Source organism: Carassius gibelio, chromosome A3, assembly GCF_023724105.1.
Source record: "Carassius gibelio isolate Cgi1373 ecotype wild population from Czech Republic chromosome A3, carGib1.2-hapl.c, whole genome shotgun sequence".
Lineage (NCBI taxonomy): Eukaryota > Metazoa > Chordata > Actinopteri > Cypriniformes > Cyprinidae > Carassius > Carassius gibelio.
Window position 1 is genome coordinate 9,114,821 of NC_068373.1, and position 24,776 is coordinate 9,139,596.

At 37.8% G+C, this 24,776-nt stretch overlaps 1 long non-coding RNA gene across 1 annotated transcript; it reads left to right on the forward strand.

Annotated features, from left to right (window-relative positions):
• Positions 1 to 1,427: 1,427 nt before the first annotated feature.
• Positions 1,428 to 23,516, forward strand: LOC127945111 (uncharacterized). Its single transcript, XR_008150527.1, has 3 exons — positions 1,428 to 1,704; positions 6,113 to 6,232; positions 20,107 to 23,516. It is a non-coding gene; the product is annotated as an uncharacterized LOC127945111 (long non-coding RNA).
• Positions 23,517 to 24,776: the final 1,260 nt, after the last annotated feature.

The window sequence follows — 24,776 nt, forward strand, 5'->3', positions numbered from 1 at the left end:
CTAGTCTCCTCATTTCCTGCTTGAACTTCTTGACTAATTCTTCCCACTCAAGATTTGAAGAGGAACAGCATAAACCTCCCATTGTTGGTTATAATTTATTGTGCATTCTTGCTCAATTCACAATACTGACTTTCATTCTGACGTTTTGAGGACATTATTTCTTTCAGATACAGTCTCAGACCCAACATCTAAAAGGAACAGTTCAGCCAAAAATGAAAATCCTGTTGTGATTAGCTTCCTCAACTTCACAATGAACTCTGAAATAGACTACAGAAGTCACATGGAAGTCAAAAAATGGGACACACATGCCATTTAACGGCACACACCATTCTGACATTTCCCACCATTCTCATGTCGTCTAAAATTACGTTTGATTTAAGATACAAATGGTCAGTGAAAAACTCATTTGGGGTTTATTTCTCTAAAACCATGTCTCCCGTTTTTCACTCACCATTTGACAAACATGATTTGAGAACATTTGGTCGTGAGAAATGTCAGAACGGTGTGCTGTTAATACTTGAAAAGTAGTGAGGAAAGTCAGATGGATTACTTATATGGTGTTTTTGTGTCAGTTTAAAACTTGGTAGCCAAAATGACCATTACTTGTATGGAATAGAGTGAGAGTAAATGCTGACAAGTTTTTTTTTTGGGGTGGGGGGGGGGGGGGGTTGAACTATACCCTTTAACACCTTCCCCCGTTCATTGTCTTCCACATCTGCCCTGCTTTGTTCTCTATCAAACACATTCTCTGATAAGCCCTGGAAGTCACCAGAGATAATGTGTCATTCCTTTCTCATACACACACAATGTCGGCCTTCTCCATTGACAAAATAGTTTCACATTCTCTATTATTTATTCATCATTTGTCACTTTAGATTCACACACTTGTTGACTAATACCACGCTAACGCAGTGGTCTGTGACATTGTGGCGTCCAGCAACTCCGCAGCTCCACATATCTGGGGGCTGATATACAAAAGGCTGTTTTTTTGTATTAGTCATTAATCTGGGATTCAGTCCTATGAACAAAAGACGGAGGGATTATTGGGGAAATTTCGCTTTCCCACATTCAAAGCAGAGGATTACATGAGCGGATGGCTGTGACTCATGAGAATGCCTTTTTTAAGAAGTTTATAAACCCCTCTTAAAAACACTTGAGGTTTATGAATTGTGTTTTTATAGTTGAATTGACTAGGCTATTTGTTCATTCGATGCTTGCTGTCAATCTACTCACCCGGACTGTATTTGTGTCTGTATATTTAACTTATTATAGTATTATAGTCTTATTATACTTATTATAGTCTCATAGAGTCGATTAATCGTCACATTAGGATATCAAATTATAAAATACTTAAAAACTGTTTTGAATGTGTATCATTCAATTACTCTCGTGGGAAGAATCAGTCACGAATCTGAAGTCATAGTCGTTTCTAAGAAAAATGACTCACGGTTCGGTCAGGAGTCAGTTCAAGAGTCCGCTCTGAACGCTCTGAAGTCTGATTCAAACCGCCTCACTCACGAGTCACGAGCGAGATCGAGGCTGCCTTGTAAATCTTTGACTGACTCATTAAAAAGAACCGGTTTCAAAGAGTCATTTGTTCGCCAGTCGGACATCGCGGCTCGCTCTGTGTTCGTTGTTGCGCACAGGAAACTCTGACACGTGTTCTAACGAGATGACATCTGATGAAAACGCGCGTGGATGCAGGTTGGTAAAGCTAGTATTCTAAAGAGTTACCGACATTTATATTTTTTTGAGTGTCTCATTTGCAGTTTAGTCATAGTCTATAGTCTTTGAATTCATCTTAATGGCCCGTATGTCGCTTTTGGAATGAGAAAAGTCACGAACTATGGGAAAAATGCAGTGTAGGCCTACAATGTTTTTCTAAGATGCTGAAGGCATCCATCCCCATGTTTACACATGGCCCTTCTCATTTTCTTTCTTTCTTTTTTTGGTAGTTTCCCCATAATCAGATCCAGACGCCAATGATTTGGCACTAAAGGCTGTTTCAGCTCCAATGACCAAAGATATTTCTGACAAATATTTGTGCTTAGTTCGGGGAGACAACTAAGGGCATCTGGCATATAGAGAGAGCAAGTGTAAACATTCTGTAGAGGAATGGCATATACACATTTTGATCTAGAGTTTATTTGCTCAGAGAAACAAGAAATCAATCAAAACAAAGATCCAAAGTGACATAGAAAGTGAATATAAATCCACACTACATTAGGGGTCATAGATGGAGCAGACAATGTCCACAGGCTATGCTAAATGGCTGATAAAGAACCGACAAAAGTCTCTCTGTTGGTAAGTTTTGAAGTGTCTAGATGGTTAAAGAAGAGGTGTTTTACGAAACCAGATGAGCGAGTCTTACACAAGACTTTTCATATTTGCCCTAAACCCCTTTAAAGCCTTTCAGGGCCATTTGTAGGGTTCAAACAAGTTACATTTATTGGGTTTCATGAAAGAAAGGTTGCAGACTTGAGGGATATGTGGCTTGATATTCCTAAACAACATTAACACCGATTGAAACATTGTTTTCCAGTGGATTCCGCATCTGATGGATCTTAGAAAATATGTGATATTGTGTAAGAGTTGAGCCTTAAAAAATATTTTCAAAACTAAGCAGTCAAGCCCACAATAATGCATAAGTAAGTACAGACTTTTCTCGAATAACAGTTGGCGTTCCAAACGAAAGTTTGGGAGGTCCGTGTTCATGTATTCCTGCCTTCATGTAAACAGCTGCTTACCTCATATTTTTCCAGAATCGCTCCATTACCCAGCTCCACCTTTAATTAATATTAGGTGAGGGAGTGGATCTATTCATTGCTTATGTCTCACTGTTATGCACAACGAGTCTTCACCCTTTATATGAACACAAACCGTGTGATCGCCCATGGACTATGGACCAGCGCTCTATCCGGTCACAACGGCACTGCAGCAACAGGAAGTGAATTACTCTTCCTTTGATGGCTTTGTTGTTATTGGCTGACTCAAAGAGTCCTCTGGAAATCATTAAAGCTCATGTAGTCCGAGTGAACTGTTCATTAACAAAGAAAAAAATGACTTGGTTGGTTTATTTTTTGGCAAATCTCTGAGGCGAGGATAATGTGGGGAATTTCTATAAAACACTCGAGCGGCGTACTCTTTCTGAACTCTTTTACAGGACTTATTTGGCTTTAAAACGGGAATATTTCCCCTCCCTAGTGAGAGTGCACACACAGCAGTGCGTAACTGACAATGCACACTTTTAAAGTTAAACCCATTCAAATGCTTAATTTAGCTGTTTGTAACTATTTCTAGTGGTGACAGACAGTGGTTTTTTAACTAAACTTAAAAATTACATACATCATAGGAGGATAAATGTAGATCGTGGTCCATAGCCACAGCGAGCTAATGCATGCTAGCAGCTTATAACATAGAGACTAAATACATAAGCCCAAAAATAATGACCAAATTTAATCACACGCTAAATTAACATGCTTGAGTCATAACCAACAGTTTCATCGTCACCAATAAAGACAAAAGGAATATATGAAGATATCATTTCACAGTTCATTGGGAGCAGATGTGCTTTCCTGTGACTGCTGTCGAAAGTGTTTACATTTGTGAAGAGGCGAATTAGGAAATATACTCAGCTGGCAGACAGAACTGGAATGCTGATGTCATTCACATAATGTCTTTGTCAAACATGCTTTAAGATGGAATATAAACAGATTCCATTAGCCTGAGAATTACATTTCCTTTCAGTAAATACCATACCACAATAGACTCCGTTTATCACTGATGCTGTGACAAAGGAAAGCAACAGAACCAGTTGAACACACTGTTGAATCGACCGGGGCAAGTTGTCACATGTGAAAGTAGGACTAAATGTCAGAAACTCAGGGTTTTGAGTCAAAAGAATGGGTTTTATTTCTTTTTTTTTTTTGCTTGTAAATGTCAGGTTGGGGCAAGTTGTCATATTCTTTAATAACAGTATTGATAATTTAGCATTTTAGCATACATATTTTTTGCCTTTTCATTAATCGTTTTCTGGTTTGATCTGTTATGAAAGCAAAAAACGAAACATTAAATAGCCTATAAATGTTCATTTCTTAACAGATAATTACCAAAATGTTAAATTTGCCAATATTTTATGATAAGCCTACAGAAATGTAACATATAGTGCAGTTCCCATCAAAAAGTCTGGCCACATGCCATGTTTATCTTTCAACATTTTTTTGTGTATCTTCTAGTGGTTTTCAAGCTGATCTGGACTGTGTTAAGTTAACTGACCAGCTGGCCTCTGCTTATGTGCACATGTGAATGGTGATGACGGGGCTCCTTATACAAAATATGAGCCCAAGACTTTGGTCTTACCCTCTCATCTTCCTCCAGACTCCAAAAAAGTCTCTAAATAGATGACCTATTTTTCCTATGAGCCACATCACTCAAGCTCACTCTATATCTCCATATCAGTGGTCCTCAACTGGCGGATCCGCTCTCATGGGATTGGAGGAAGAAGCATAAAAACAATGCCGAATGCAAAACAATAAAATGCATTTAGCTATACAGCAACACATTGGGTTGCCACATTGTAACATGGACAGTACTGAAGCAAAACCATTCGGGAGTCACTGATCTAGTGCATCCTCACCTTAAAATTTCCCTTTTCTATATTACCCATTAGTCCTTTCCCAGCATGTCTGCTTTGTCTTTGGGGATTTAAATGGCAGCCAGACATGTTTAAATAAGCAGACAAAAGTGACCCTGTAGGATTTCCTGAGGAAAAAGAAAGAAATAGGGTCACTGAGTTTGCTGTTTTCCATTTGCGTGGACTGGCATCTGTTGACCAAGTCTGTTTGTTGCTGAAAAAAGACACACTTTGCCTGAACCTGAACTCTCACCCTACACACTAACCACTTTTTTTCTCAGATGTAAGCTCGGTTGCGCCGACACACCAACTCTATACATTATGAACGTTTGCCAACTGAAAGAGTCTCCATCCAAATATCCACTCACCCATGGAAAACTCATTTTTCAGATGGTGCCTCATTATATACATCAAAAACAATAAGATTTTTGTTCTCTTATCTACAAGTTGCCAGTGGCTGTTGAATCATTTGTATTCAAATCATTGTTGGGCAGTAATCGGTGAGCTCCTGTTTGAAACACAATGCACAGGTGTAACAGATGAACTTAGCAGAGAAGATGTGAAATATGTCACGTATGTGAAAGTTAACTTCTGTGAGCATGTAAGTGCTTCTCACCTCCGGTTCACGCTGAAGAACTGAAAAGCAATATTGTCCATGATCCAACGCATATGGTGTGATCTAAACATCCAGCTCAACTACATTTTGTTTGCATTTTGTGTGTAATATTGACCAGTAAAATGGACATGATTTGGATTTTATATCGTGGGAAGATTGATTTGAGACATGGAACTAGCACAGCTATATATGAAATCTTTGAAAATCTAAACTGTTACAATTATTAAGAGGATATTCTGTGGCTAAAGCATTTCTTACTCTATAGCGATTTTCGGAGAAATCATGATGGAAAAAGATTGCGTGCTGGTTAACAACTTCTGCAAAAGCACAACGCAATGTTTATAAGGTGTCACAGACCCTTAGTTAGATGCTAAGTGCGATCACGTTCCACTAAACGCAACCTGTTACCGAGCGCAGTTCACACATTTGTGTTTGTGACATTGTTTCAAGCAAACATGAAGAACTGTTGAAACTGTGGTTTTGAGAGTGGAGAAGCTGTGACTTTCAGCACCCTTTCTGTGGCGAACCTTTTAAGATGCTAAAGTCACAATTCTCAGGAACTATGACCGTGTTAACTATAGCAAAAAAACAAAAGCATAAGAAATTTTTATGCCATTTAACAAAACAATGTCACAAAAACATTCATGACAGTATTACAAATATACTAATCAGCATTTGGGAAATGCATTGGGGGGGGGGGGGGGGTGTCAGAGGCTATCAGTGTCTGACCCGATAGCACTAACAGTGATGATCTCCATTCACTGATGTTATCGAGGCTGTTATCAAGAACATCCTGTTATTCATCAGATTTGTTGTATTTCTATTTTAAGCTGTTGCTGATTTTGTTTCGACCTCTTGTTTAGGCTCCTGCGCATGCAAGGCTATTTCCTCAAGACTCATTGGATGCTGCCCCATGCATTTCTACCAGAAGTAGGCAGTTTTGCTTGGATTTTTTTTTTTTTATGATGGGGGCTTTCACACAGGTAAGCGGCACTCAGATTTTCTTCACATAATGTACAAATCTCAAATAAAAGAATGTTTCCTCATTTGAAGTGCTTGTACATGTGCCTATGCGTGGAGTTATTTATAAATATAGAATGCACTTTTAAGCAGATGTGTTAGAGAGGTGTCAATGCTTTCACTACATATACTAAAGGCTAAATGTTGAAATTGCAGTGAGAACCTCACAGGTTCATTTCCTCTCAGCGTTGGTCTGGCATTAACCAGCCAGTAATTTAGTAGACCCGGGGATCCACCAGAGATTCATCTCTGTCTTTAACAGGGCAATTTCCCAAACCTCTCCACCCTTTCCATCCTTCTCACCCCTCTTTTGTTCTCTTCCCTTTTCTCGGCCCCTTGTGCTCTCCTCCTTTTTCTTGGCCTTGCGTCTGTTCTGTTGGTTTTGGGGGTTGGAGAGTGAGGCCTGTCATTACATCTCTAATGGTCCCGAGGAAACCAATCCCTGCGGCATCCTTTATATTTGAGATGACTCTGAAACATATGGAGGCCTGGATAGGGAACAGGAAGCTCTCTTGAAAATGTAAAAAAAAAATATATATATATTTATATATATGTATGTCTTAAGAACTAGTCTGACTAACTATCAATTAACCAAGTGCTTATCACTCTTACTTTTTAGATTCAAATTAGATCAGTCAATGTTTTTATGTAGCTGACTTTTAAAAAGTTATGACCATAGTCTTGCAGAAAAATTAGGTGTCTAACTTTTAAGACTAACAAAGGTACAATTACAAGTACAAGTACAATTACAGTTGTCTCTGCATGTTAAGCAGGTAAATTAAATTTAAAAATGTTTTAAAATGCACAAGCTAGCAACATTTTTAATTATTTCACTTAATTCATTTTTCTGATCTGGCCATATCTGAATATATGCTTCATAAGGGACATTACATTTTTGTCTGTTCATTAACTATTATATGGCTTCTGAAGATTTGTAGGAATTAGTCAATCTCTTATCTCAAGATTGCAGCTGGTTCAAAACGCTGCAGCGAGGCTCCTGACTGGTATTAAGAAAAGGGAGCATATTACACCTGTTTTGAAAAGGCTTCATTGGGCCCCTGTGAAATATCGGATACGGTTTTGTTATATGTTATATAAATAAACAAGACTTGAGACTCTGAAGATTTGCTGTATATAGCACATGATATCATTATAATTACGGATGCAAATTATCAGATTTTTGCAGATACTGATATGCCGATATTTTTAAGTCTCTCCTGTGCAAAAATTGTAACTTATTTTTCAGTTAGGTAAGTTTTTAACAAAAACTTTGAATTAAATAAACAACAATGAAGTTCTTTTATAATGAAAGGGCATTGAAAATAAATATAAATCAACTATAAATCAATCACTGCATTTGTCTGAAAATTCGTAGAGGTCTAAAGCTAAATACTAGTAAAAATGCAGAAAATCTTTTAGAGCCCCTTATTTTTACATTAACATAATACGTTTGAAGAAAAAAAACCCATTACGCATTAAAGAACAAATCTGTATATATAAAATTCTTTAATGTATGTAAACTATAGCTTCTGACCTTTTAAATCAAAGCATACTTTTGATTTTATGACATCAATTACTGTTTCATTTATTCAGAAACACCATCTTAATATTGTTTGTGTATTAGTAGGTGCCCCTTACGTAAATAACACGCCTTACCAGAGGGGCATTAGGACCTGGGACCCTTTCGAGCCATTATCGGTTGATTCCGATATCATTCTGATTATATTGTGCATTCCTAATTTTTACGTTTTTTTTTTTCTTTACCTTGACAGCATCCATCCCCATTCACTTTCAATTTTTTAAAAACCTTTGACTCCCTTCAAAGCATTGAGAATTTCAGAGAATTTTCTCATCCTTTTGTTACTCAGAAACAACGCTTTAAATATCAGATACTCCAGAACTACTTCAGAAAACCCTTTCAAAGGCCTTTGCCTGTTTCCACAGATCCTGAGATGCTCCTATCTAAATTGTGCCTTATCCTCAATTGACAAAGCAGAAATCTAGAATCTATTGTGCCGTAGACAAGATGAGTTTGCAGACTGATAAAATTCTTGTTTTGGACATGAGCTGTGCAATCGTACTTCCACAGGATACCGTGGGCCACATGGGTTGATCTTGACTTGGGTTTACTTCTTTTGATCTGAAGTGGAATGCAGCTGTCGTACCTTTGATCAGGTATTACAGGTCTGTGAATTCAGTTGGCTTTTTGTAATTGGTATAAAAAAAAAAAAACGGTCTTTACCGGTTACATAATTTAGAGAAAGCAGTTATACTGTGTATATGTGTGTGTGTGTGTGTGTGTGTGTGTGTGCTCTTGTTTTTGTGACATATCGGGACACAACTCTGTATAAAGACATGGGTATGACACCGGTATTACAAGGAGAGGGTGACATATGAGGACATAACCCATGTCCCCATTTTTTCAAAACGCTTATAAATCATACAGAAAGTAAAAATGCACAAAGTTTCCTGTGAGGGTTAGGGTTAGGTGTAGGGTTGGTGAAGGGACATAGAATATACAGTTTGTAAAGTATAAAAACCATTACGCCTATGGGATGTCCCCACTTTTCACAAAAACAAACGTGTGTGTGTGTGTGTGTGTAAATAATATCTAATGTTAGACAACTATAGTGAAGAATCTTACAGTTAGTATCAGATACTGAGGGAAATCAGTGATCCAGGAATATTATCTGTTGACATAATAATGTAGGCCACATTATTATGTTGCATTATGCTCTGAAATCGTGTCCGGACAGTTCTCCGCTATCATAAATGGCCTCAGGCATGTCACAACATAAAGTGATAGCCATAGTTGGGATTTTAATATTTAAACACCCTTCGTCTTCCACCGTATCTTATCAAGTCTTGCAATCAAATACACTTATCTTCACATTTTCTCTGAAGGAAAGTTGGAAACAAACCAACCATAGCCCCTTTGTTATTTTCCCACACTTACAGATGAACAAAAGATAGGCGTTTTTTTTTTTTTTTGGTAATTGTTTTGTTGTTATGTATATCAGTCCAGGCTCCACCCTATAGGCAAAATAAAACATGACCTACATTGACTCGGATGATTTTTTTTCCTCTCTCTGTGAAATTTATGTATATATATATATATATATTATACACACACAGTATATATTTACGGTATTTAGTATAATGTAACTTTAAATCTGTCTGGAAACATCATTTGTATGATGCCTCAGGATGTTAAGATGTTATTTTACTTTGTTTTCTCTTTCGTTTTGTGCACTCTGTGCCCTGAGTAATTCAGCTTGTGATGGGCTGTAGGTAAAAAAAGAAAGGTACTGTTCTGCCTTCTCCACAAACATACAGTCTCCTCCAGTCTGTGGGGAGCAGCTGTGATTGTAGGCGAGTGGTGTGGAGGTCATAAGGTCAGAGGTTGTGTGGTTAAGGGGTGTTTTGGCCTGTGTTGGAGGAGCATGGTGGATGCTCAATTGCGTGTGGAGAGGCAAGATCTGACACAGCTGCTTTTCTGGAAATGAGCAGCACACTCATTGTTTCCCCATCACGTACTCCGCCTGCCAGTTTGACATCACAGACCTTGTGCAACTTTAACAGCAGTTTATATTTTTATATTACACCGTATGAATATGACCCTTTAGAATCAAACTCTCAGAAAAAGGCCAACAAGGGAAATTGGTGCACTGCATCCCGCATTCAGTGCAGCGACTGTAATCTGGCCATTGTTATACTGTAGTTAGTGCTGGTTAATTAGCAGTGGTGAACAACCAGCACACACAACCAATGGACATTATAATTAAACACAGTAGGAAGTTGTGGTATTAAAATCACACAAGAATGACTCTCACAAGACTTTTCTAACAGTCTTTAATAATAAAGTTGCTGCCACAATCAGACCACTGGTTAAAGCATTGTGGTTTACACTTTTACATTACACAATATTTCTACTCTGTTTCTTTGTTTATTCTATTTCTGTCTGTATTAAGACTACTGTTTAAAAGTTTGGGGTCGGCAAAGTCTCTTATACTCACCAAAGCTGCAATTATTGGATCAAAAATACAGTACAAACAGTAATAGAGAAGAAAATGATTAACAAAAATATGACGAGTCAATATGTATGAAAAGATCTGAGATGTGCAGTGACTGAAAACGCTGTAAGTAAGAGTAAAATTCCCTTGCCAGTAAAACTGAAACTGATGCTGATAGTGGACACAGATTGGAGATTAATATTGTTGATTAATACCCTATACAAGGTTAGTTCTGTTCTATCTTATCATAATTGTGGCTGGTTGCTTTGGAGTGTGTTCTCAGCTTATTACTATGAGTTTGTAAGGGCATCCTGGGTGATCGATAAGTGCTAAATCACAACTGTTTGTGGCCTAATGCTCAGCTCAAAATTTAGAAATGTTTAAAAGACCACAAACCCTAGATAGGATGTCTACTATGTGTTACTATAAAGAAATTTGCACTCATGTGAAGAACTGATCTTACCTCTTGCTTTCTCTGTAGTGGGAATGGGAAAGTTTGCGCCCACCTCTGCAGTGTCATTTTTAATGCCTTGGATTGGCCCTTTGACACTGTTGTGGTCAGCTGTTGGCTTCTGGGTTTGCTATGAGCAGAGCTGAGGGGAAGCAGCAGGATTTAACCACGTGTGGTCAGGAGGAATGTAGTGCAGCGCCTGGGGCCCCGCTCAGGAATGCTGACCACTAAGAAGGACACTTAAAGAATAACTGTGGGGAAAAAAAGAGCTGTGTTTAAAATCTCATTCTTACACCTTTTATGTTCAAAGGGGCGGTAAAGACATTTATAATGTTACAAAAGATCTCCAATTCAAAGAAATGGATTTTGAATTACTTGAATTATTCTTTTTTTTTTTTGAATCCTGAGAAAGAGAGAGAGAAACATATCACATCATATTTAAAGATCATTATTTGGTGTAACAGAATGTGCTGACATGCTTTAATGTTAAAAAACACATTATCTTTCATATATTATACATTATTGTAGGTCCTCCTATGCCCTGTCTCTCTCAAACTGTCTTTTATTTTATACAAAGTCCCTCCTTCAGACAAGCGCAGTCTGCTCTGATTGGCCAGCTGACCCAGTGCATTGTGATTGGCCGAACTCTGCAAGCACTCATCGGAAATGTAACGTCCCTTTCCATAATCGAGAGTTTCATCTTTCAAAATACACGTAAAGACAGTTATTAATGTCCTTAGTTTTACCATCAGTTCAAGCCTGAAAGAGGAACAGAGTCGCGTGACAGACACAGTGATGAAGCTCGTGTGTGTTTGTAGTACACAAGCCACGGAGAGTTAAGACAGCTGACAACACTGTGTGACCATCTCTCTCTCTCTCTCTCTCTCTCTCTTTCTCTCTCTGTGCATTAAGGTAGTTTCTTATATGTACATTGTATTGTAATAAAATGGAATTGAAAATATTAAAAAAACTGAAATCACTCTCTCTCTCTCACACACACACACACACACACGTGTGTGTGATGCGCAAAACTCAGCATTTGAACATTCAGTAGCAAATACTTAAACTAATAACATACTGAAGGAGCTGATTTAGAAGCGCCAGAATGACCTCCTCTCCTAGATTCATGACACGAATGTCCATAAAATGCGTTTCTGTTGTGTTGTAAGTAATCGTAAAGATATATAATGCTTCTGCTTTCGTCTAGATACACACAGCTTCTCCCTGACATGACTGCTTCAACACTTCACTGCGGTTACTGAAACCACACTTTCTTTCTTTGCGTGAACATTTGGGTGACATTACGCAAATATTTCCACATAGTATCGTCGACGTGGGTGGGGGTGTGTTAGAACGAGCCGTTTTAGGGGGCCGTGGCACTTTGATAAAGAACATCTCTTTGAGTTTGACTTGAGACTTTAGTCTTTGCAACTTTACAGGTCTTCTTTATGCGCCAAGAGCTTGTAACACCCCAAAGAGAAATATTTTTTTTTTAAATTGCATCATATGACCCCTTTAAGCAGCAGTGTTTTCAGCTATGATAATAATAAAAAATGTTTCTTGAGCAGCAAATCAGCATGATTACTGAGGGATTGTGTGACACTGAAGACTGGAGTAATGATGCTGAAAATTCAATAAAATAAATTACATTTTACAATATATTACAATAGAAAACTATTATTTTAGTGGTGTGTTACATTTCACTCTGTTATTTTTACTGTATTTTTGACCAAATAAATTAACTTTTTCACTACCAATTTCATTATGAAAAAAAAAAAATCCCTGCAGGATAAAATTTGACATTGCATAATTTATGTTTTATTAACAAGGTTCAGGAGGAGCATGTTCAGATTATCATTTTTTATATACAATATAGTGATTCGAATGTGAGCTTGTTAAAACAGTGCAAATTAGATATTTAATTAAATTATTAATATGCTTTTGTGTATTTCTGTCCCCATTAATGACAAGGACAGAGTCTAGCCAAACTGCTTTATTTGTGCTTCATGCATGAGAGAAAGTCATGAAGGAAGTGAGTAAATGACAAAACTTTCATTTTTGTGTGAACTGTTACTTATATTTCTTGTCATGCAGGTTCAGGAATCTTCTCAGATTTCTGAAACCGACGGATCCAAACATAGATAACTCAAATCCACAGCGCTCAAATAATATGTATCTACTATAATAACTAGACCACCATCACTGTGCTCTACAGCACACTTTACCACCAGCCAACCCTGGAGCAAAGGCTCACCCATATTTAAAATATTTTTGCAGCTCTTGAAAGAAATGGCCCTGAAACTCAGACTTTCAACACAATAGGAGTGAGTGTTTGTGTATCCGAGGCAGTTTTTCATTCTGGCAGGCAAACAGGCCCAGGCTGCTAGTTTTGCTGCGGTTGCTTTTTGCCAAGGCCTGGGAAGCCCATGGAAGGATGTGTGGGCGGATGGAGAGGGAAGAAAGAAAGAGTAATAGTGCAATAGAGAAAGGGAATGAGACAAAAAGAGAGCAGTGCTGCCAAGGAAAGCTTCCAAACTCATTGGTCATTTTTCTCAAGACTTTGATGTAATTCCTCCATGTTTTCAGGGTTTTAGACATGCGCCCATGTCTACATGAATCAGGCTTGGCCAAGTAAAACAATCCTCAAATCATTTCTCATCTCAATCCCAATGAGTGTTTTCCAAGACCGAATGATAAAGCACCAGCAGCAACAACAGTAGTAAAGAGCTACTAGCTGCCATCTACAAGTTAAACTGACATCTTAGTTTTACATTTTGTGTTTTGCAACCCTTTCAAAGTGAAATGTCCAGTAAGTGGAGATGAAAGGACTTCGGTTTTATCCAAAACAGATGAACTTGAATCTGGTGATGTTTTATTACAATGGTTGTTGTACCTATCGCGGCAGTTTGGAAGTGAAATGTCTGGGTGAGTGCGACTGAAAGGTTAATGCACTATCGTTACAACCTACAGTACACTAAACCCTACCGAAAACCTGACCGAAAGTGTTAAACAAAAGTAAATGTGAGAGTCCTTAAGCAACCATGCAATTTCTGCATTCTGCATCACAAGTGCAAAACCGGGTGAGCTACCGAGTGAATTTACTTCAGAAATGCCATAGAGTAGTATTGTGCAAGGGGGCATGCAGAAAAAAGTTTTAATCTGTCCCTGAATTCATAATTTGTGTCAAAGAATAAATGTTTTTAGTTTTTAATGGCTACAATGTGTTCATTTCAGCTGAAAAATGAAGTGAACTGTTCTTAAAGTAATGGCTCAGATCCCTCCTTCAATAGAAGTTTATGGAAACCTTTTTTCATTTTATCATCTGCTTATCACATAAATATTGTAACTGTGATCTCTTAGAAAGAAAACTATTACACTGCTCAGTAAGCGGAGTGATTTGCATGTGCATTGCACTTATGGTGCAAGACGAGATGCTTAGCAACACAAGTTACAAATTGTTGAAAATTGCATCATCCGTATCAGAGTTTCCTTAGACTAAATCCCTATTGCCTTAAATTCACAGTTATTCTCCTTATTCAGAGATTATTCACATTTCCAGTATTTCATTGGAAATCAAGTGATTCATATGGTGCCATAAAAGTGTGCAATAATAATACATTTAGTTCAAAACCTAGTGTACCTTAAATACTAATATTCCCTTTGTGATATTTTGAAGATGGTTTAGTGTAGCTATGACTTGAACTGTCTACAAATAATGCAGGATGAGTAACTTTAATAATGCTAAACTTTATTTACTCCCTAAGGTTAGGGGAATGTGCCAATGATGAAAACCATATCCTTAAGAGGAGTTGTGGTCGCATTTGCATGTTTTTCAACAATCGTGTGAAAGTTGTGGGTTTCATTTGTTCTTGTGGGGTGAACATGATGAAATTCCCATCTAATCTGCAGCTACCCAGAATGCTTCAGATCATGTTCAAAACACAATGAAGACACTGTGTGGTATACCACTTCATAAATCTGCCATGTGGAACAGAGAAAAGCTGCTGTGGACAATTTAAGCCCTACTAAACACTTCAAAACAAACTTTCTTTTTCTACCTCCCTGCCAAATCAAGCCACACAGATCGCTATCTGAAGCTACTGCGCAACAGTCATTTCGACATAAGCGGGAATACTTGGGAGTGAGGCATTTTGGCATATGCCCACTCGTCATAATTTACTTCTAGAGAGACTGCCAACTCTTTCATATTTTCCCATTCTTCCCATATTCCTCTTCCAGGTAAATGTTTACTGTAAAGTGCATGTCCTCAAGGAAATCATTTTACCTAATTCAACCTTTAAAAACTGCTAATCTTGTATGTGATGTTTTATTCGGTCAATTAGAATAAATATCTTTAACTGAATTATATCTTTGAAATTAAAGTTGCATGATTATTGTATAAAAAGAAAAGTATATAGAGTATATATATATATATATATATATATATATATATATATATATATATATGTATAGAGAGAGTATATATAGTATATTATATACAGAAGCCTATGTAATCCTGTGGCTCTTGCAGGTTTACAGCTGTATGCACCGTGTGTAGGCCTATAATGAGCGCTCTGACTGTCCTGAGAAACATTTTCCCATTTTCCCTGTAAATAAACTATTCATTATTTAATAATTCTTTTGAATCAGTTCTCTCTTTTCTGTGAATTGGCCAAGAGCAATTACAAAATGGTGGATTGGCATTTGTTTTCATTCTGAATCACATCGATGGAGTGTGTGTAGGCTGGGCAAGCCTAGGAAAATGCCAATGAATTGGACAAAAATGCCCTTGCACCATTAAACAATCTATGGCTGTCGCAAATTAAGTGAAAATTAAATGAAAAGTGTTAAGTCATTAAATTTAGATGTGCTCATATCGCATTCTTTTAATGCTTTTTTACAGTGTTGCACATTGTAACCAAAAACACACAATTCTGTTGAGTTTCTGAATGCAGTGGCCAATTGGAGTCATTCAGATGAGTCATCGCTGAAACGCTGAAGCTTTTTTTAGTGCGCACACTCGCTGACTGAATTCTGCTCTCTGATGAATTTTCTCATCAGAGACAACAAAGTGCAGATGTGCATATTATCTAAGAGCTATATTTCACAGTGTAGAGAGCTTCATTGATTTTTGAGAGTGCTTCAACGGTCCATGTACGTTTTGGATAATTTAATTTCCTATTTTGAATGAATGGAATAACGAGAAATTAAAAGACAGCACGTTTATTTGTTTTTCAGTTTAACCAGTCCGATGACGACTTCAACACTCCTGAAGTGTTTCCACTTTTGTGTCCCATATGCATCAGACGTTTAGCAAGCAGTTCGTGGACATGACATCTGAGTCTGAGACTTAGTGTGGTGTGAATATTGCTCTTCACACTACAGTCTGAAACCCTCACTGCGCATAACATTTGAAGCAGGAATATGTTGCAAAGTTAAGACTTGCCCACACCCTCCTAAAACCTCTCATTCTAACACGCCCCCACATCTCTACGTCACTGTGTGGGAATATTTGCATAATGCCGCCCTAATGTTCACGCAAAGAAAGAAGGCGTAATGTTTATTCTCTCTGTTGCCGCCGCTGCCATGTTGTGGAGACGCTGTGTGTTTCGTTGTGAAAGTGAAACTACTTCGTTTGGTCTTCCAAAAGAGGACACAACTAGAAATCAGTGGTTAAGTTGTATTTACAACACTGTTCCAGAACAGTTCAACCCAAATATTCAGATATGTGCAGCGCATTTTGTGGAGGATGAGGACGGTTTCCTGAACCAGTAGCCTACAATGTATCTGTGGCATAATGGCTGTTTCTTTCAAGTTGGGCAGTTCAAACAGTCTGGCGCTTCTGACTCACAGCCTGTAAGTACATTATTTAGATTTAAATCATTTCCCACTGATTGTTCAAATGAGAGTTTTCAGTAGTGTAGAATAGTGCTTGTTGTTTGTTGTTTCTATGATCACAAATGCAGACATGGTTTTAAGTTTACGCAGCACAATATGCAACGCAACGCATAAAAAGACAGTTTAAGTCATTATAATCAGTAATTATGTCCCCACTGGAAGCAAAAAATGCCAATGAGCTTGGTAAAAATCGATGCATTTCAGAAGGCAGGGCATAGAGGAGGAACAATAATGTGCGTTATATGGAAAATAATGTGTTTTTTTAAACTTAAGCAACATTAACACATTGCATTACACCAAATACACCAAATAATGTTCTTTTTAGCAGCATCATTATATGACCCCTTTAAACTACAGTGATAATTCTATAATGTTAAAGGGGGGGTGAAATGCTATTTCATGCATACTGAGTTTTTTACACTGTTAAAGAGTTGGATTCCCATGCTAAACATGGACAAAGTTTCAAAAATTAAGTTGTACGTTTGAAGGAGTATTTCTGTTCCCAAAATACTCCTTCCGGTTTGTCACAAGTTTCGGAAAGTTTTTTTCGAGTATGGCTCTGTGTGACGTTAGATGGAGCGGAATTTCCTTATATGGGTCCTGACGCACTTCTGCCGGAACAGCGCGCGCTCCAGTATAGCGAGGCTGAGCAGCACAGACATTTCACTGATCAGAGCGAGAGCGTCGCGAAATGTCACAAAAGAAGTGTGTTTTTAGTTGCCAGGGCAAGACAACCCTGCACAGATTACCATAGAAAAAACAGCATTAAGGGACCAGTGGATGGAGTTTATTTTTACAGAGCATCAATGGAGTTGTACAAGTGTTTTTGTTTGTTCCCTGCATTTCGAAGATGCTTGTTCACAAGGCCCAGTTTGTCGACGGATTTGCGTATCGTTTATTTCTTAAGGATGATGCAATCCCAAGGAAAAAGGGTCACGATCGTGTGTTGGAACCGCAGGCGGTGAGTAAAACTGCTTAAAATATCTCTGCCTCCTTGTTAGTGCGTCCCCTCCCATGCGGAGGCCCGGGTTCGAGCCCCGCTCAGAGCGAGTCGTTGCTGCTGCTGATCTCGTTCAGTTTCAGCCTCTGGATCTGATTCTGGATCATAAATAAACCATGTAAGCCATGGTTTGTTTTGGATGATGGTTTTTTCCTCACGGTAATGTCACAGCTTCCACATGCTCTCGACGCAAAAGCCTACTGGCGCTCGTGATTCTTTAGCTCCGCCCACACGTCACGCCTCCAGCCGGTCGTGTTTTTCCGGGAAAAATCGTTACAGACTATCTTTCTCTTATGAATATAATAAAACTAAAGACTTTTTGGAGTTATGAAGGATGCAGTACTACTCTATAGGTACTCAAGATTAACAGGAGATTGAGTGAAAACGAGCATTTCACCCCCCCTTTAATATTCTTTGCTTGATTCTATAGCCTAATTTATTTGCTGTTTGAACAACCTTGGAAATTAAATTATATATATAGCCTATTGTGATCATGTAAAAAAAAAAAGAATTTAGTCGCCTTATTAGAAATATTTAATGACATGATACACAAAGACCTGGGCTATGTGGAAATTATATCTGTATAAACATTTTGAAAGTAGCTTCAAAAGCTTCTGCTGTTGCTGAGTCATGGGAATAAGCAGCCATTCACACAACGAAACGGTTTGTGTCCACCTGCGTTCATTTTTTATTTTTTTTCCAGGGTTAAAATCATTATATACGTATCTGAGACGCATTAATTCCTTCATTAATTTAAAAAAAATGTCTAAATACACACAGCTGAATTCCTGCAGGTGCCCCTGTATATACTGATCTCATGAATGTGTGTATCAGTACCACGAGTTTCCATTTCCATTTGGCATAGCTATTTATACGCAGAAAATTTAGGGGTTTGGGGGCTGGGGGCTGGGGGCTGGGTGGGCCTCATATATAATCACACACACAAACAAACGTAAAGAAGAATATAATTCATTTATTTGTACATCATTTATACATACATATTATGTACAATAACAACAACCCAACCCAACCCAATCCATTCAGTTAGGAATTTGCAGGCATATTTTCTCTTTTTATTCGCCATGTCTCTTCCATAGACAGTAAAAGAAATGGACACAGCGACCCCATTGGAACTCAATTGAGACGAATGAAGCCCAGTTTTAGCGTTTTTTAGCACTTCCGTTTCTGACGCGCAGACTCAAACGAAGCTTGACGACGTCAGCAACCTGTCTGACCGATGTAAATCTTCTAGTAGCTGTGCGTGTAAACTGCCATCGTTAATCTTGCAGAGATGGCGAGCTTGAGCGGGGAGTTCTTTGTCGTGAGTGAGCAGGAGTAAGTATTCTGATTAATTATTTTGTATAGTATTTTAAAATGTTACGCCATATTAAGTTAATTGCCTGCGAGCTTATCATCCTGTCTGTACGGTAATGCGACAGAGAGTCGAGTGGCTATGACGCAATCGTTAGCCTATTTTTACAAAACTGTTTATACGGGGCCATAATGTAACATAGAAGGTAATGGAGCCCTTTATACATTGTCGTGTATCTTTGGAAATAAATAATGGACAAACGGAGTCTTTAAACGCCTCAGATGTAAAGTTATTCGCTGTCAAAGTGACGCCAAAATGAATGGGAGTCAATGGGAATGCTAACGCAAGTGAAGTTCTGCTACAAGATGGCAGCCCCCACCCGACTTCAACTTCCGGTCGACTTTCTTGTCCGCCTGGTCTATTCTTTTGTTCCTTTCCCCCTTCTTCTTCTGCTTCTTTTTCCGTTCTGAATTTGCCGCGCTTGACTTCAAGGTGTAACCTTTATTATTGTTCGGTCTGAAACGGCACCCAGTGACAGATGGTGTAGCAATATTGTTGTCCGGTTGGAAATCTGGAGAAATTCGGGAAAAAGGTCGGCCCGGGAGATTTTCGGGAGGGGCTTTGAAATCCAGGAGTCTCCCGGAAAAAAACGGGAGGGTTGGCATGTATGGACGCAAGTGCCGTTATGTACCGAAGCTTTATCAACAAAACGAACAGTTCAAAAACATAATGCATAAAAGTGCAGAGAGTAACGTTATGTATTTGCCGCCTTCTCCTGTGCTGTCTTTACCAAGCAACAGGGTGAACAGCTGCTGGCTTGATGACGCAAGCGAACCGTGGTTAGGACTCGCATATTATAATATGAACACAGTCCAGCGGGGGCAGGGGGAGGGGGGAGCAAATGAACTCTGGTTCGGAGCAGGCAAGGGAACCAAGTGTGAAAGCACCAGATGCATTCAAATTACATGTTGTATAGATATGATGTAGTAGACTTATAGGGATGTAACTTGATTAAAGAATTATAAGATAAAAAACGGCCTTGACATGAAGTAGGTTTTCTAAAAAAAAACGACAGTAAAGATTTAATTGTTTTTGAACATGATTTGTTTGCTATCTGAAGTTCACTATATTGTTAACTTGTCACAGCTGTCATTAAATTACAGGCTGGTGAAAATGCAACCATAAACTCCACATCTCCGCGCAGTTTCTCCTTCGCTGGAAGGCATGAATCCAGAGAAATACTGAGATGAGACACACTGGTCCAATGTAGCAGTTTTTTGCCAGTGCTTATTGAGAAGCATCATGCACTGAAAATGAATCGTGGTTGGAACAGTGACGTTCAGTCAGTGCTACACAGTTGATTCAGCTTACGTGGGCGTGATGCCGCTTTCCCACATGCAGATATCAGCTGTGTCATTTCAAACCTGTTTTTAATCAGCATAACCACGAGCTGCTGCCAGGAGGCGGGACACAAGCTGCAGTTTGTGTGAATTTCCGTGAATAGCTCGAGTCGCTTGGCAGGTTGATTAACAAAGCCTTCGGGTTGAGAGGGAGCTTGTTCTGACCTGTCACAGGATTCTTGGGCAAAGATAAGATTATTCCTCATCTGTTACCTATTGTGGTTTAGATGACAAGTGAATTAAAAGTTAATTCCACTTTCTAAAGAAACTTGATTCTTCAAGGTGCAAAGCAGGCTGTAAGAGATGTTCAGCCATTCTTTAATGTCAAGTGTGCTATTCAACACGGCAGGAAAACTCCATCCATTCACTCTTAATAGCTGTCTAATTGTGAATGATTCATTGGTGCATGTTATTCAAAAGAAAAACTGTTTGCCTTTCTAATCTTTTATCAGAATGTAACAACTTGCTCCACCTTGACCTGTCTTTCCAATTTGGCTGACATCATTTAGGATGCCAAGCTGTTGGACAATGTTAACCAACAGCCAAATAATAAAACCATGTCTTGACCTAGATTTTTTTTTTTTTACTTAATAAATATCCCTTTCACTTGGAAATGCATTACATTATGAAAGTAAATAGTTTGCAAACAAGCTTGTTCTTGTCTTATTGCCTTTTAGTTACAAGAGCAAATACATTTTTTTTCTATAAAAACTTTTTTTCAAATTTTTTAGCCTGATTTGCAAAATGTAGCATACCATTGTTGTCCTATTTAATTGCTGAAGTGAAGACATAATTGTGAAAAATTAATACTGTTAATAAATGAATACACACATACATACATACAATTTTTCTATTAGATTTCAGCTTTTCAAAATTTTCAGAAAATGTGCTTCAAAATGTACACCCCCTCAGGCCATACAAGATGTAGATGAGATATACCCTGTATATTATTTTTGGTCAGATCAGATTTAAAGAAATTTTTGCACTTCATCACTTGCTTGCTTTAAGATATTAACTGATGGTCTGGAGTCATACGGATTATTTGTGATTTATAGTGATGTTTTTATCAGATGTTTGGACTCTGATTCTGACGGCACCCATTCACTGCAGAGGATCCTTTGGTGAGCAATCCATATCTTTTATGGCTTGAGGGTAAGTTTTAAGCAAAAAAAAAAAGGAAAAAAAAAACAGACCCCCAAACATGGCTCAGATGTGTTTTCACCCGTTTTGTTGTTCACCAAGAAAAATGTATTCAAGTTGCATGATTAAAGGTATGATTCATGTTTGTGGTGAATTATATGCAAACCTTTAATACTTACAGTTAGAAGTTTGTTCAAACACCAACCCTATTATGAGCAATCGTAACGCTTGCCTTAGCAAGTAAATGTAAAGGTCAATTTAGTTCGATTTTTTTTCAAGCCCTTTCTACTTTGTTCCCAGGCAGCACTTGAGAACAACTGTGCTGACTCATAAAGAAAAGCAGAAAAGCTAACTCTAATTAATCACACACAAGTCAAACAAATTCACTTTCTCACACTGCAGAAGTGCCAGAAGCCCTCAAGACAAATTAATGAAGGCATTATCAAATCATTTCAAGAGTTTGTCACCTGTTTCTTCCTTCCCAGAATCAGAGCGTTTAAGTTTAATATGTGATTCGCCTGACTGCACAGATTCAATGATGCAAATCATAAACAGAGCTCACGTGCGATCAGTGATTCAGAGCGAAGACCTGAAGTGAACTGCTGAGTAGATCTTCTCACAGGATAACAGTTGTGGGAACCTAATGAACACACAGGTGAACGGGGGTCAGCAGCAGTTGTTTTTGCCGCATGGATCTATGCTGAGCTAAGGAGAGAAACAACCTGACTCCTGTATGGGATACTGACCTCTGCACATCCGTCCTGCCCTGGGGGTCGTGACCTTTGGCACACACTGACAGCAGCTGACACTTGTCCATGTCTTAGTCTTCCACAATGACAAGACAATGATTGTCATAGATAAAAACCAAAGGAGGTTAATGTTTCCTAATGCACTTTAAGATGTTGTTTTCAAATATTCAATGACATCAATACTTCATTATGCAATACTCTGGAATACTCAATTCTGATTGGTCATTTGATGCATTCTACAGTCAAATATATTTTTATATAATAATGCTAATGCTATTATATTACAGTTATATTATATTATTGTACTGAATATCCCATGAACAGCCAGATGTTGTCACGAAATAAATCTCTTCGGGATCATACAGGACACCTCCATCCGGGTCCTGATTGCCCCGTCTGGGTTTATTTTGCAATAAAATGTGGTTCATTGCCATATCTTTGTTGTTCATCAACATTTGAAAAAACATCTGAGTGTGTGTGCAGTAAACGTACCCACAACAAAGGCAGACAACTGTGTGTAGGACATTAAAATCTGATTTTCCGTCACATCCCTGATGTTTCAGTACTGCTCCATCAACGCTTCTCTGAAGGTTTTAACAGATCGTGATTTTATTTTCATGATCCCAGACTCCACATGAACGAGACGGCAGCTCAAGCCTCGCCGTCAGTGTTTGTTAACTGGAATGATGAATATGATTCTGTTGGATTTAGATTAAAGATATGAGCAAAACTACACTATAAGAAAAAAAAAATCTAATTTTCTTATAAGCTTATGGGTATTATCTCTAAGCCTAAACGGAAAAGCGATACTATCCATATTTCAAAATACCAGTGAAAAATCAATGTTGAAAAATCATATTAAAAAAGTACATTGGGCCATGTTTTTACAGCATTTTAGATATGGGTTTAAAGTAGAATAACTTCTCTAAAGACAAGACATATGTAGCACAGAAGTCTTCATTAAAGGTTTCTGAATGATTCAGCCTCGCAGTTCAGGATGAAAGATGTCAGAGGATGTTCAGAAAAACATTGAACATTTTTAGTATTAGTATTGTGTATTTATTGCAAAAAAAAAAAGTATTATTTTTTAACACTTAAATAATGAGGTATTAATTTCTTTGATTAATTGAAAGGTCAATCGTTGAGCCTAGTTTCACAGAAACCACCCATCCATCTTACCCTCCAATCATCGTTGCCCTGGACCTTTCTTTCTCTTCCAGGATCACAGTTACACTTTGTATCAAAAATCTACCATTGTATCTCATTGCTCTCATTGTCTTTTCACAAAATACAACTTTTAACAATAAAAGTCTTATTGGCTGCATTTGTGAAGCTCAAGAATTTTTTATTGACTATATATATATATATATATATATATATATATATATATATTCACACACGCGCATCTCAATAAATTAGAATGACGTGGAAAAGGGGGGGATTGTTAACAGATGTCAGGTTAATGAGGAAAGCATGAGGCAGCAAATCAAAAAGTGTACAAGGAGTTAAAGAAGAGTTGGTGTTAAAAATCCATCAGAAACTGTCACCTGTCTCTTGTTCGGGTGTGAGAGTAACAATGCATGTGTGGGAGTAGTGCCATCCCTACAAATTTGAAAGTGCACAGCTCTATAACAGGGTTTCTTATTGCTCTTGCCCCCCAGCACTGCAAATTTTTGACGTCTTCCTTATATAACACAAGAATTTCAGCTTATCACTTCATCAGCAAAGATGTGTCATGAATTGGGTGGGTCCTCCAAGAGCAGAATGTAGAAAATGCTAGTCATTTTTTATAAAGATTGAGGACAGGGGAACTGCTGCTCTAAAACTGTTTAAGACTAAGTTCAAGGTTTGGCTCTCTCTCATGGTAGAACCCAGTTTGCCTCTGCTGGTAGATGCCGAAAGTGCACCATCTGGATCCCCCAAAAAACATCTCTCTTCGTTGACATTTTTTCAGATTTCAGAGGTATACATGTAATTGTGTATTTCATTCAAAGTTTTTTCCAACATAGAATGATTTTTAATGTTTTTTAACAAGTCCATATTATGCTCATCAAGGCTGCATTTATTTTATAAAAAAAGAAAAAACAGTTAAAACAGAGTCATATTGTGTAATATTATTAAAATGTTAAATAATGGATTTCTGTTTTAATATACATTAAAATGTATTTATAAATTTTATTCCTGTGACCTAAAGCTGATTTTTCAGCATCATTCCTCCAGTCTTCAGTGTCACATGATCTTCAGAAATCACTCTGATATACTGATTTATTATCAATGCTGAAAGCAGTTGTGCTGCATAATATTGTTTTAGAACCTGTTTTTATTTTATTTTATTAGTTTATGAATTTATAACATATTTTTTTCCCCTATTTTAATCAAAGATATGTCATAAAAGAAACATGTAGCCTATAGGTTTAAAAATGGAAAGTGAAGATGTCTGACATGTACTTCTAATTCATAGAAATACTGAAAGATATCCTTAATTACATTAAGTATTAAATAAAAAAATAACAGCATGCCACTTGGTGCCTTCTGTGTCAATTC